This window comes from Adiantum capillus-veneris, chromosome 28 (assembly GCF_014529385.1).
Source record: "Adiantum capillus-veneris isolate H3 chromosome 28, ASM1452938v2, whole genome shotgun sequence".
Classification (NCBI taxonomy): domain Eukaryota; kingdom Viridiplantae; phylum Streptophyta; class Polypodiopsida; order Polypodiales; family Pteridaceae; genus Adiantum; species Adiantum capillus-veneris.
Window position 1 is genome coordinate 50,621,734 of NC_140958.1, and position 12,040 is coordinate 50,633,773.

A 12,040-nucleotide genomic window follows, 5' to 3' on the forward strand; every position below is an offset into this window, starting at 1 on the left:
CCTTCGGCGGCGGACTCGAGAGTATCGTGGAAGGGATGCGGCCCTAGCGCAGTACCTTTCAAAGCTTTGCGAGTCGCCGATAGTAGTTTTTCACACTTCCATGTCACAAGAGGGTTCAATAGCAACTTACACATTCAAGACACTATCACGCTTCTTGGGTGGACCGGTGCTGCCCAAAAGTGCAGATAAAGTCATTCTTGTGGACAAAGTGTTTGCTAGAGATTGTTTTGGTTACTGCCCGGGCTATACAGGTGGTCGGGCAGCGTATTACTACACCTACACAGCAAGGGCACTGGCTCTTGGTAGACAAAACCCAGATGAACTTTTAGAGTATGGCAAACATCTCATGATTCGTTACAAGGGTGACGTGCCAAAAAACAAAATTGAACCTTCAAAATCTTGATACACTTCAAGTAGCAATTGTATAAGATCATGTATTACATAAATTTTGTACAATGTCGTCCACTCAGAGTATCTTTCTCCACTTGTGATTCACATACACCATTGTCTCTCTCCGCCTTCGTTGACTTTCATGAGCTCCGGAGTTGTTGTATGCCATTGATCTTTTAACTTTTTGTTGTTGTAAATGTCTGATGGCTTGTGCTGTTGCTGAATTTTCCAAGACTTCTTTTGCCTGCATTCGATGAATGATTCTACAATAGAACCATTCAAATAGTTCTCTCAAACTGTTAGCCTTGATTCGAGAGCCACCATGTCGTGTGTGCCTGAAATAAGCATTTCTCGCCATGTAATGAGACTTGTCCATACCTTGGGTATTCCATATTGCCGGGTTCCCATACTTTTGTATAAAATATGGTAAATGATTGAAGATGATGTGCTGGATATGAAAACAGATTAGTTAGAATGTTTTACACTCACATATTTGCACATAAGAGAGAATGAAATACACGATAATACCATGTACTGAGTAATCTGGGTGTCTGTCCATGCTGTCTTGAATGATTTTTTCAGAAGGTTGAGATTTTCCTTGAACTTTTTCATATCACCTTGTGACCAATCATCTATGTCGCACATCAAAAATAGGATGTCTATTGATCGTCAAACCTCAGCCTTCGCGTTACGAGTAGTTGGTTCTTGGTCTTTGACTGCAATATGTAGCTTTTTCCAGCTCTGATACTCTACCTTGCTAACATAAGATGTGTTATATATTTTTCCATGTTTTGTTAGCTTCGGATCTCTTGTACCTTGGGGCTTAGATAAAAACCTCTGTGCCTTCACCCCACCGATGGATGGTTTGCATGGGACATCCTTCTCAGCAGTTGATCTCTTTTCATCCCGCTGGATTTTCACATTGCCACCATGAAGCCCCATATCCGACAGTACCATTTCTAAGCACTGCAGGGCTACTTGTCGTTCTGCCGAGTTCTTAATCTTCCAAGCAAACCCGATGTATAAGTAGACCAATTTCTCCACAACTCTACAAAGGGCATGCATTGTACAAATGTGGACATTCACAAGTGGTATTTTCAAAACCGGTCGAAAAGCAGGATCCTCAATGTGACGTGTTGGAGCTTTTCTCCACCACTTTGGGTCCATGACCTTTGCAGGCTCCATGCAGAACAAACACGGCGACTTTGCCATTGCACCCATTCCACAATTATACATGCACTTTAATGTTTTGAGGTCACCTGCAAGATACCACTGAACTTGAAAGTCTCCCCTTCCATCTAGACGTAGTACCTCTCCCTGGTTAGTCTGTCGATCAATCACCTCCGGAATATTAGTTTGATGGAACACCCAATATAGAATCTCATGATCTTCTTTCTTTACCTGCAACACAAAATAAATGAGACTTAAGTAGATGTGAACATTTGAGCTTACCTGAGAATCTCGCTTACCTCAAACGCACCAAGCCACCATATGTTAGATTCTGATTGAACACTAAAATATAAAGGATCATCACTGGGACACTTTGAGAGGGCTCTATTCATTAAAGTAATAGTAACACGCTCTAGGTTTTTCTCTTTAACAAGCTCACACTCATCCAGTTTTAACACAAAATGTAATACCCCTCGTGACTCTTCAAATGTGATGTTGTAAAACTCCACCATTCTCTTCAGTAATATCCGCAGGTCCATAAAAATATTATTGAGCTCATCATATGCCATGTTTGCTCCATGGCCACTGTAAGTTGCTTTAATATGAAAGGGCTGTCCAAGATAGTCTCCCTGTGCCTCGTTAAGCTGAAGACTCTCTTTCCAAACACTTGAGGCTGATGGTAGAAGTTTGGATTTTATACCCTTCTTAACAAAGATGGATGAGACAGACTTTTGGATAGCCGAATATCCTCTTTTGCTTACACCAAGTGAATCAAGTGTGCCTTGTATCTCTTTTGCAGGCACTGAGTTCTCTGAAATAAAGCGGTCCACTACATTTCGTTGTAGGACCTTAAACTTCTTGTCATGTACTATATCTGATACGAGGCTTCTACTTATAAGTGGCTTCAATCTCTTTCCTATATTGGCTTTGGGGTCAATGTTTTCCTTGTCAGGATAGATTGAACCTCTACATGAAGACAATGCATAAGTAAATAACAGAATATTTGCTTCACTAACACTATTTAGGCACATGAAAACAATGCATAACAAGAAAAAACAAAAAGATTACTTAACTAAGACAATGTAGCCAACCAAGAAGCATCACCTTAATGCTCGGATTCTTTTCTTGAGACCTTCTGATGCAACCTACAATGTTTCAAGGTTGCGCAATTTCTTCTTTCGGATACGACCACCCAAGATGGTGTCCTTCATTTGATAACTTCGCACCTTTCCTTTCAGTTCTTGTACCTCTGTTTTATGTTGCAAAATGGTAACCTGATCTGTAGAATGTAAATGTGAAAGGCGAACAATCTCACATTGTTGAGCTTGGAGAATGCTCTTGTAAGTTTCAGCTTCTCTTGTAAGAGATTTACAATAACCCAGAAGGCCCTTTTCTCCATCACCAGTAAAGGTCAATAAGCTTGTAGGATTGATAAACGGTGGAGACGCATTAGTCATTGGATTCTTAGGGTAGAGAGAGCCTCTCGTCCAGATATCTATGTGTTTAGCTCCCAGAGCTCTGAGCGTGTCTATGGAAGCGGGAGGTATATGTGTGTTTGTTTTACTGCGCTTAATCAATGGTTGGTACTCATTGTCCAAATCAATGTGAAGGTGATATTTGGCTCGTTTCTGGGTAACATTTGTGCCATTTGAGGAGTGCGCCATTAGCCAAATGTGCAGGTTTAATGGAAAGTGAATAGCGGCTGCGCCTTCGTCCCTCCATGTTAGCCTCATTCCCTCCATATTGACGAGGTTCATTCAATGCAACTGAAAAGAGGATTATCCCTCAATCACTACGAACGAATGTTCAGAAGAGTAAGGAATCTACTTAAAGTACACTTTTTGAACTTTTACTATGAAAGACCCAGCTCTTTTATTTGCCATTTTTTCTAGAGAGAGAGTGCAAAAAATACATTTTCTTAGAAGGCCCTCCAAATGACCTCCGAAATTCCCTAATGCTCTCACTCTCTCTCCCTCTATTGTTCTCTCTCTTTCTCTCTCTCAAAATCACACTTAATACGGATACACACGGCGGCGCCCCATGTGTTACTATAAATTAGAGTATAATTGCATGTTGTCACACGTGCGGTCATTATTGAGACCGTATACTTTTTTACGTCATATATAGAGGTCATGAGAGAGAAAAACCACACCTCGTGAAAGAGAGTGAGTGAAAGAGAGAGAGAGAGAGAGAGAGAGAGAGAGAGAGAGAGAGAGAGAGAGAGTGCAAGAGCCGTCTTCTGCGTCTCCGACAGCAAGCCGACCCATCGACATAATGAAGGTCTGCGTCCTCAGGAGGTTTGGCCCTCTCTCTCTCTCCCTCTGCCTTTGCCTCTATCTCTATCTCTCTCTGTTTCTGTCACAGTATCAAGCTCTGTCTTAACAAACAACACACACAAACAATCACAAACACAACACACACACACACACACACTCACAAACACACAAACACACAAATAAAACATACACACACACACACACACACACACACAAATATAACATACACACACACAGACACACACACACACATAGAGAGACACACACACAAATCACAAACACACACACACACACAAATATAACTTTCACACACACACACACATAGCCTCTCTCTCTCTCTCTCTCTCTCTCTCTCTCTCTCTCTCTCTCTCTCTCTCTCTCTCTCTCTCTCTCTCTCTCTCTCTCTCTCTCTATACTAAAGGCGCGCGTAGAGAGGCATAACCGGTGTGCATGTCTCTATGCGCGCCGTTAGTACTGTGCATTGACCAGTGTATGTGTGAGTGTTATAGAGAGAGGATGTAAGGCGGGGAGAAGAGAGAGAGAGAGAGAGAGAGAGAGAGAGAGAGAGAGAGAGTGAGTATTTCTTTTACCTTATACTAACAGCGTGCGGAGGTGTTTTTTGAGGTCAAAACGTGCTCCACGCACGCCTTTAGTAATGGGAGTCTCTCACTCTCTCTCTATTTAAATATGCTAAGCTATAGAAAGGGGAGAGAGAGAGAGAGAGAGAGAGAGAGAGAGAGAGAGAGAGAGAGTCCTCTTTTTGTATACAGTGAAATGGCTAGAACAAAAGACACTGCAAGGAACGCAGGCAAGGGACCAGGATTAGCAGCTAAAGCAAGTAGCAGATCTGCAACCCCAAAGAAAAGACCTAGAAAACCCAATAAAATTCTGAAAGGTCGAAGGGTGAAGAAGTTACAAACCTGTATGGGACTTTTCAGAGAAATCAGAAAGGCACAGAAATGTGTAGATTTATGCATACCAAAGCTGCCCTTTCAGAGGATGGTGAGGTCCATATGTGAAGAAGCTACCTGGGGCACCAAAAGGTGGAAGGTGGTGGCATTAATGGCTCTACAAGAAGCAGCAGAGGACTTCTTACTGGAGTACTTCAGTGACATGACCATTGTTGCAGCCCATGCCCACAGGGTTACTATAATGGACAAAGATAGTGAGACACTGAAAAGAATAAGGTGGAGGTATGACAAACTACTGGTCCCCAATGTCTGCAGGGATAAGAAAATGAGGGAAATTTTGTTATACCCCCCTAGGCTAGTGCCACAACTCACAGTTGTAGATGTCACACATGATGTGAATACAAGGGCAAGGGCAGAGACTATTGCTCGCCAAACAAAGGACATGAGGGAAGCAGAGCTTAAGGAGAAACCAAAAGTAGCAGTGGAGTCCCAGAGGAAAACAGAATGCAATGTGACCCTGTCCATAGAGGCAAGCAATCGATAAACTCTACTTTCAATGAAGGATGGTTTGCTTGCAGAGATACCATTTGTAGATGGAGCCAGAAAGCTAGCTCTGGAAAAAGTGGACATTAATTTATTGCAGAATCCAGATGCTCAGATTTCAAACACAATTATCTATGCTTGTCTTAAGTAAGTGTTACTATCTTGCTAGCTTTGAAAACTCAGATAATTGGTTTGCTAACTCAGGTAAAGTCTCTGCAGCCTGATCAAAAGTCAACTCCCACTGCACACCCACACAGAAGTGTTTCTTCTTGATCCACAAATGTCAGTGATTATTAGACAAAATAACAATCCATCTGGGACCTTTGAGAGTTGGTTTCTCCACTGTGCTATGCTAGAAGTTACTGTCATCATCTTTCCATATGAGAACAACCATCACTGGAGTCTCATATGCCTTGATGTTGACCAGCCAGCACTGTGGGTGTTCAATTCAATAAAAGGAACCCACCCTGAAATTAGGCTATAAGTGTTTTGTATCAGAAAGTGTTTCTTATAGATATCCATGTAAATTTGAAGCCTCATGCTAACATCTTGACATTGCTTTGTGCAGTTGTATAAAGAGGTTGTTGCTTGCCTATGGCAAGCTATGTGGAAGGTATGAACTATACAAGGCCCCAATCAAAGATGTACCTATCCCAAATCAAACCGATGGAAATTCTTGCGGCTGGAGATGTCTTCTCCATGCAGAATATGTCCTGCAAAGCTACTTTGCATTAAAACCTTTCATGACTAAGGTACCCATTTGGCAATGCATTCAGTTAATTTTGGTTTAGTTTATAAAAGAATTCTCACCATGTGGTCTTTCAATTTTGTAGAGTGCTTTAAAAAACTACACATATGATTATTTGCAAAGATACCGGGTAAGTTTAATACAACACCTTCTTACGATGTCTAGCCCCAGAGAGCTTGAAGATAGCGGCTTGGATGACCGCACTATTGATCTAACAATACATGACGTGCCACCAGGACAAACCCATGCATCCGATACAGTGGAATCACAACGGGCCGAGGGGGTCATATCAGCAGAAGATGAAAGAGCCGAGGATGAGGAAAGGTCAAATGAGCATATGGAAGGTGCTAGTGTACAACCAGAGAAGACAATGAAAGAGCCAAGTCAGCCAGTGGAGGAGCCAAAAGAGCCTATGGCTGAAACCCAAGATGAGGAAAGCAGGCCTATAGATGAGCAAAAGGATATGGATGAGGAAAGCAGGCCTAGGGATGAGCAAACTGATATGGATCAGGCAAGGATGTATGAGGCAAGCCTGTCAACCGAGGGAGAGGAAAAGACCTTGGAGGAAACCTTGAATGAGGCAGAAAGAGCCATGGGGGAGACCCCTGATGAAGATGTGAATGATGACTATGAAGATGTGAATGATGAAGCTAAAGTAGAGGAGAGCAACAACGACATCAACACTATAGAGACCCAGTATGGACCCTTGCTACCTGTAGATACGGTTGTTCCGGTAATGTCTATTCAAGTATGGCAAAATATGTTCAGCTTCTAACTACTTATATGTACTTGTCAACTTTTACAGAGGTTGATTATCTTGGACGTCAATGGATTGCTACTGATGCAGGTGCCTCTCGGTGACACAGAACCCTTTGAGGATTTGCAAACGTTTCGGATGGGAACTTGTCGAGTCGTGGTTCGTCCAGGAACCAAGAAATTTATTCAGTTTCTTCTTCCGCGCTTCAGAGTTTCCATATGGTCTTCAATGCAAAGGCAAAACTTGTCGCCATTAGTTACAATAGTTTGCAGTGTATGCGACGCTCACATGTCAGATTTTGCCTTTTTGTATGATCAAAGAAAATGTGTTACCGTTGAGGGCCACTACCACCCTAAAAAACCACACTTACCTCTTTTGTACAAACCGTTTAGCCAAATCGGTGTACCGTTTGATGCAACTAATACACTACTGATTGATGATACTCCTGAAAAGGGAGAACTAAATCCGCCAGGAACAACTATCTCACCACCTTCTTTCGAGGGGCATTCCTTTGATTTTTACCTTGAAGACATTCTGATTCCATACTTACAGAAATCGTATCTCAATCCATTGTTCACGGACGAGTTTGTACTTTCTAATGAATTAAGATGACTCTTCTATCATGTCTTTGTCTTGTCTAACATTGAGAGAGAGAGAGAGAGAGAGAGATTTGACATGGTAAAGAAATGTATTTCAAGCACACTTTTTCACAGGGCACAATTGACAAATGAGCTCAATAAACTTCATGTATTGAAAGTCATTTGTATACACTTGGGTTCACAAGAATATCTGTTACATTGACACTACTTCAACCCGACCATCCAACTCTTTGCACAAAATATCTTTTTCCCTTCGCCGCATCACCTTACGGCCAGCTAGGAAAAAGGAAAAATCTGATAGGTCCTTGTCTATTGACTCTTCAATTATGTCATGCCGCAAATGCTGAAGACTGCATAGCTCCCTTATTGTAACCACCAACAGTAGGCCATGCTCTTTATCAATCACTTCCACATCCACAGTAGGATTATCTTCCAAACCTATAGAAACCTGGTCCATAGGAATGTACTTACCATTGAGCATTTGTGATCGCATATACCAAAACGAGAGTAACAGTGATTGGCTTGCAATCATGTACTTGACAACTAGAGTATCAAGCGCGACCTCGCACCGTAAACCAATCTCTTCCTTTGCATACCATCCTCTGTCAAGAAGTTTGTCACAGGATGACTGCTGAAATGACTTGCACATGAATATAGTTTTCGTAACACGGATGTTGTAGCTATGAAACAACTCTATCAAGAGTGCAACAAGACAAAAGTTTGCAATTATAACCAGTTTGGTGGGAATAGAGCTACGTAGAGACCTTTGTATATCCTTGTAGAGCTTACTTCACATTGCTTCCACCATTGTTTCCTCGGGAACTGGCCAGTCCACAGTGTTCTAATCGGTTGGTAGAGGCACTTTTACCAACATGCCATTTTTATTCCTTGAGCTGAGTTGGTAGAAGTGGTCATAAAAAAATATTCCCTCATCAGCCAATCTTTTGTTGCTCCTCCCTGAATACTGTAGAGAACCAATGTGGGCATGAACAACATGGAAGAGGCCTATTATGCACTCCACAGGCTCCCATTGCTCATAAGAAGAGGGATAAACATCTGCAATATATATAAGAAGAGTTAAACTAAGAGTATCAATAAGTAAAAATGACAAATCTAATGTAATTGAGCTGTGAATAATGGAGACATTGCTCATAACAAGCGGGAGAAACATTGCAAAATATATAAGAAAAGTTATAATGAGAGTATCAGTAAGTTCACATGTCAAGAGTACTTACAATTGCAACGTGGTTGATGTATATCTGATACATTTTCACCGTTTGCTATCACCTCTGGATGGGTAAACACATGCTGAACAAGAACTTCCTTTACAGATCTTTTGCCGATTTCAACTTTGAAATCCAACACTCTGGCCTTCCATGCTGAGCGATAAACGTTGATACCAGTAGACCTCTTGGGTCTTCTTGGTTGCATGAGGACCCATGAACCTTTGTTTATCCTTTGTCCAACCCATTGGTTCTCTGCACTTATTGAAGTTGATATTGTAATTGAGGATATGCTACTACTTGGCCTTCTAGGCAAAGTGCAGCTGTTGGTTTTTGGTGTGAGAGACAGTAAACACCTGGAGCTTCTTGGGCTAGAAGACGTGGAAGCCATAGCTCTCAGAGAAAAGCTTTAGTGGAGGGAGATTCACTTTGAAAGCATTCTAATGGAGGGAAAGTGTTTTAGAATTCCAATATCTTGTGCGGGCTTAATGGTCACCCTCCAGTACGTTAATGACCATAAGAGAATATCAGAAGTGGGACCACATGCAAGCACCTAAAAGCTCGGTAAAAGGAAGGAAATTACGATGCTACAATCCTAGATTCATGAAATTTTTATGATATTTTCCTATTTTTTGAGTCTTTCCATGTACTTTCCTACGTAACGTAGCCTTCGTGCTCATTGAACACGCTCTATTTTTCTCTCTCTTCATATGGCCCTCCAAATGACCTCTGAAATTTCCTAATGGAGAGAGAGAGTGGAGAAGGAGGAGAGAAGGGGGCAGGGAGGGAGAGGAGAGGGAGAAAGGAGAGAGGAGGAAGAGAGAAGAAAGGTTTTTTTTTTTGGGGGAGTTTTTTTTTTGTTTATTGCTTGTAAGTTTAAAAAAAGGTCAAAAAATACTTTTTTGATATGGATATATGTTGGGGGGGAGTTTTAAGTCAAAAATAAGTAAAAATAACTTTTTTTTTTTAAAGTCAAATTTTGACTCTTAGTGATCCACGTTTTTGATGATGTGGCCACACCTCTTTACTCCCTTCACTTTCAAAAAGCTAGAGAGAGAAGGTGACCTCCTAGGTCCACATCCTACATGTGTCTAAAAAAAAAAGGCTAGAAAAGCCTACTCAAAACTAGCTTCTTGATTGAATGCCCTTGTCCCCTTAACCCTACACACCATTAGTCTTAATCCCTAAAAATTAGGATTCCTTACAAGGCCCATGCAAGGTTCATATTTCTCCTAATGTTAGAGGTAATAAAAGGATGGCCTAACCCAAAGAATCTACATGATCTACAAAGCTTTATTGGTATGTGTGCATATTATAGACGCTTCATTAAAAAATTGTGGCACGTAGCAGGACCATTACATGACTTAACAAAGAAGAACGTTAAGTATATATGGACTGCTAAAGAGAAAAATGCTTTTGACAAGCTCAAAGAAAAGCTTACCTCTCAACCTGTGCTGTCGGAACTCTCAAAACCATTTGAGGTCCAATGTGATGCTCGTGGAGATTGCCTTGGAGACTTTTTTTCTTCAACAAGGACATGCCATAGCATACGGGATTCCAAGAATCAATTCCAATGAGCGAGTGTTAGGCATATACAAAAAGGAGCTACTAGCTATTCTACATGCCCTTGACACATGAAAGCATTATCTTTTGGGGACTCCATTCAACCTATGAACAAATCACCAAAGTCTTAAGTACTTCATGATACAAACCAAGCTTTCCAACAAAGAAATGATTCCCAAAAAATTTCTTTTGTAATTTAAGTTCCATATTGCTCATAATATTGCTGGGAAGCACAATCAAGTGGTCGATGCACTATCATGATAACCAAAAGTAAATGCAGTGTTCCGACAAACAAATGAGGCTGGGAAATTTTCTTTTGTAATTTAAGTTTCATATTGCTTATAATATTGCTAGCAAGCACAATCAAGTGGTCGATGCACTATTATGATGACCAAAAGTAAATGCAATGTCTATAGAAACTCACAATGATATATCTTCTATGATAGATGAGTATGTTACTAACCTTGATTTCAAGGATATAATGTCTGTCATTTCCTTAGGGAAGGATAAGAATCATTCACCTTACAGGATGGTTATCTTCTCCATGGCAATAGGCTATGTGTTACTAACTTCCTTCGTGAGAAAGTAATGTATGAATCCCATGCTCCTCACTATGCAATGCATAGAGGGATTCAACCTACTCTTCAAGACCAAGTATGATAAGAGGGAAGAAAGTTGGATTACTCTATCCATTGCCAATTCCTAATTCACCATTGGAGAGTATATCCATGGATTCTATCTTTGGATTACCCAATTCTATCCATGGAAATATGGAAATATGGACAATTGTTGACAGGTTTAGCAAACAAGCACATTTTATACCTATCAAAAAGACTATTCAGGCACATCAAGTTGCGACCCACTTTCAAACACCATGGATTGCCAACATCCATAGTGTCAAACTAAATAGAAATCTTCAAATGACCAATTATTTCTAGAAGGGTCTCTTTGAGAATCTAGGTACAAGGCTAAATTTATCTTTAGCCTATCACCGACAAACGGATGTCCAAAGTGAGATAGCTAACCTTACCATTCTAGATCTACTCAAGGCCTATGTCATGGAAGTAGATCAACGCTCACAATGGGAGAAGTACCTACCTCTTGTAGAGTATGCGTACAATAACATTGACCATACTACTACAGGGAAGTCACCCTTTGAAATCATAGAGAGAAGACCAAAAAGTCCCTTGCTACTTAAGGTACATGGGATGATCTTTGCTACTGATGAGTATAGCCGAGACCTACAAGAATCTTTTCAAAATATTAAGGAGACTATATCTATCTCACAACAAAGGCAAAAAGCTACTGCTACTAACAAGCACAGAAGGGCCTTAAGTTGCAAGAAAAATGATTGGGTCCTACTCAAGTTTCTCAAGGCTTGATTGAGGCAAATGATGGGCAAAAATTCTACGGGCCACCAAAAGTATTATGCTAAGCTAGAAAAAAAGATACTATGGTCGTTTTCAAATTCTAAAACCAATCAACCAGATGGCCTACCAACTAAAGTTACCCAATCATTGGCTCATACACATTGCTTTTTATGTAAGCCTGCTTAAGTCTTACAAAGGAGATCCACTAAGAAGAGGTGCTTCCATCCAAATCCATCCTTCCACATGAAGACAAGGTACTAAGACATGGTAAGATTATCAAACTGTATCTTATATTATCCTTTTGAAGATGGTATATGGACGCAAGGAACACATCTAAAGGATAGTACGAACCTTTTCAATGCTTACAATGCTACACTAGAGTAAGCAAATGTAGATGTTTTTTTAAATGAGCAATGTTTTTGTCTTATAAGACTACTTCTCTTACAAATTTAAGTTGTATGCATGCTTAGAATCATGTTTGTGATGAGGA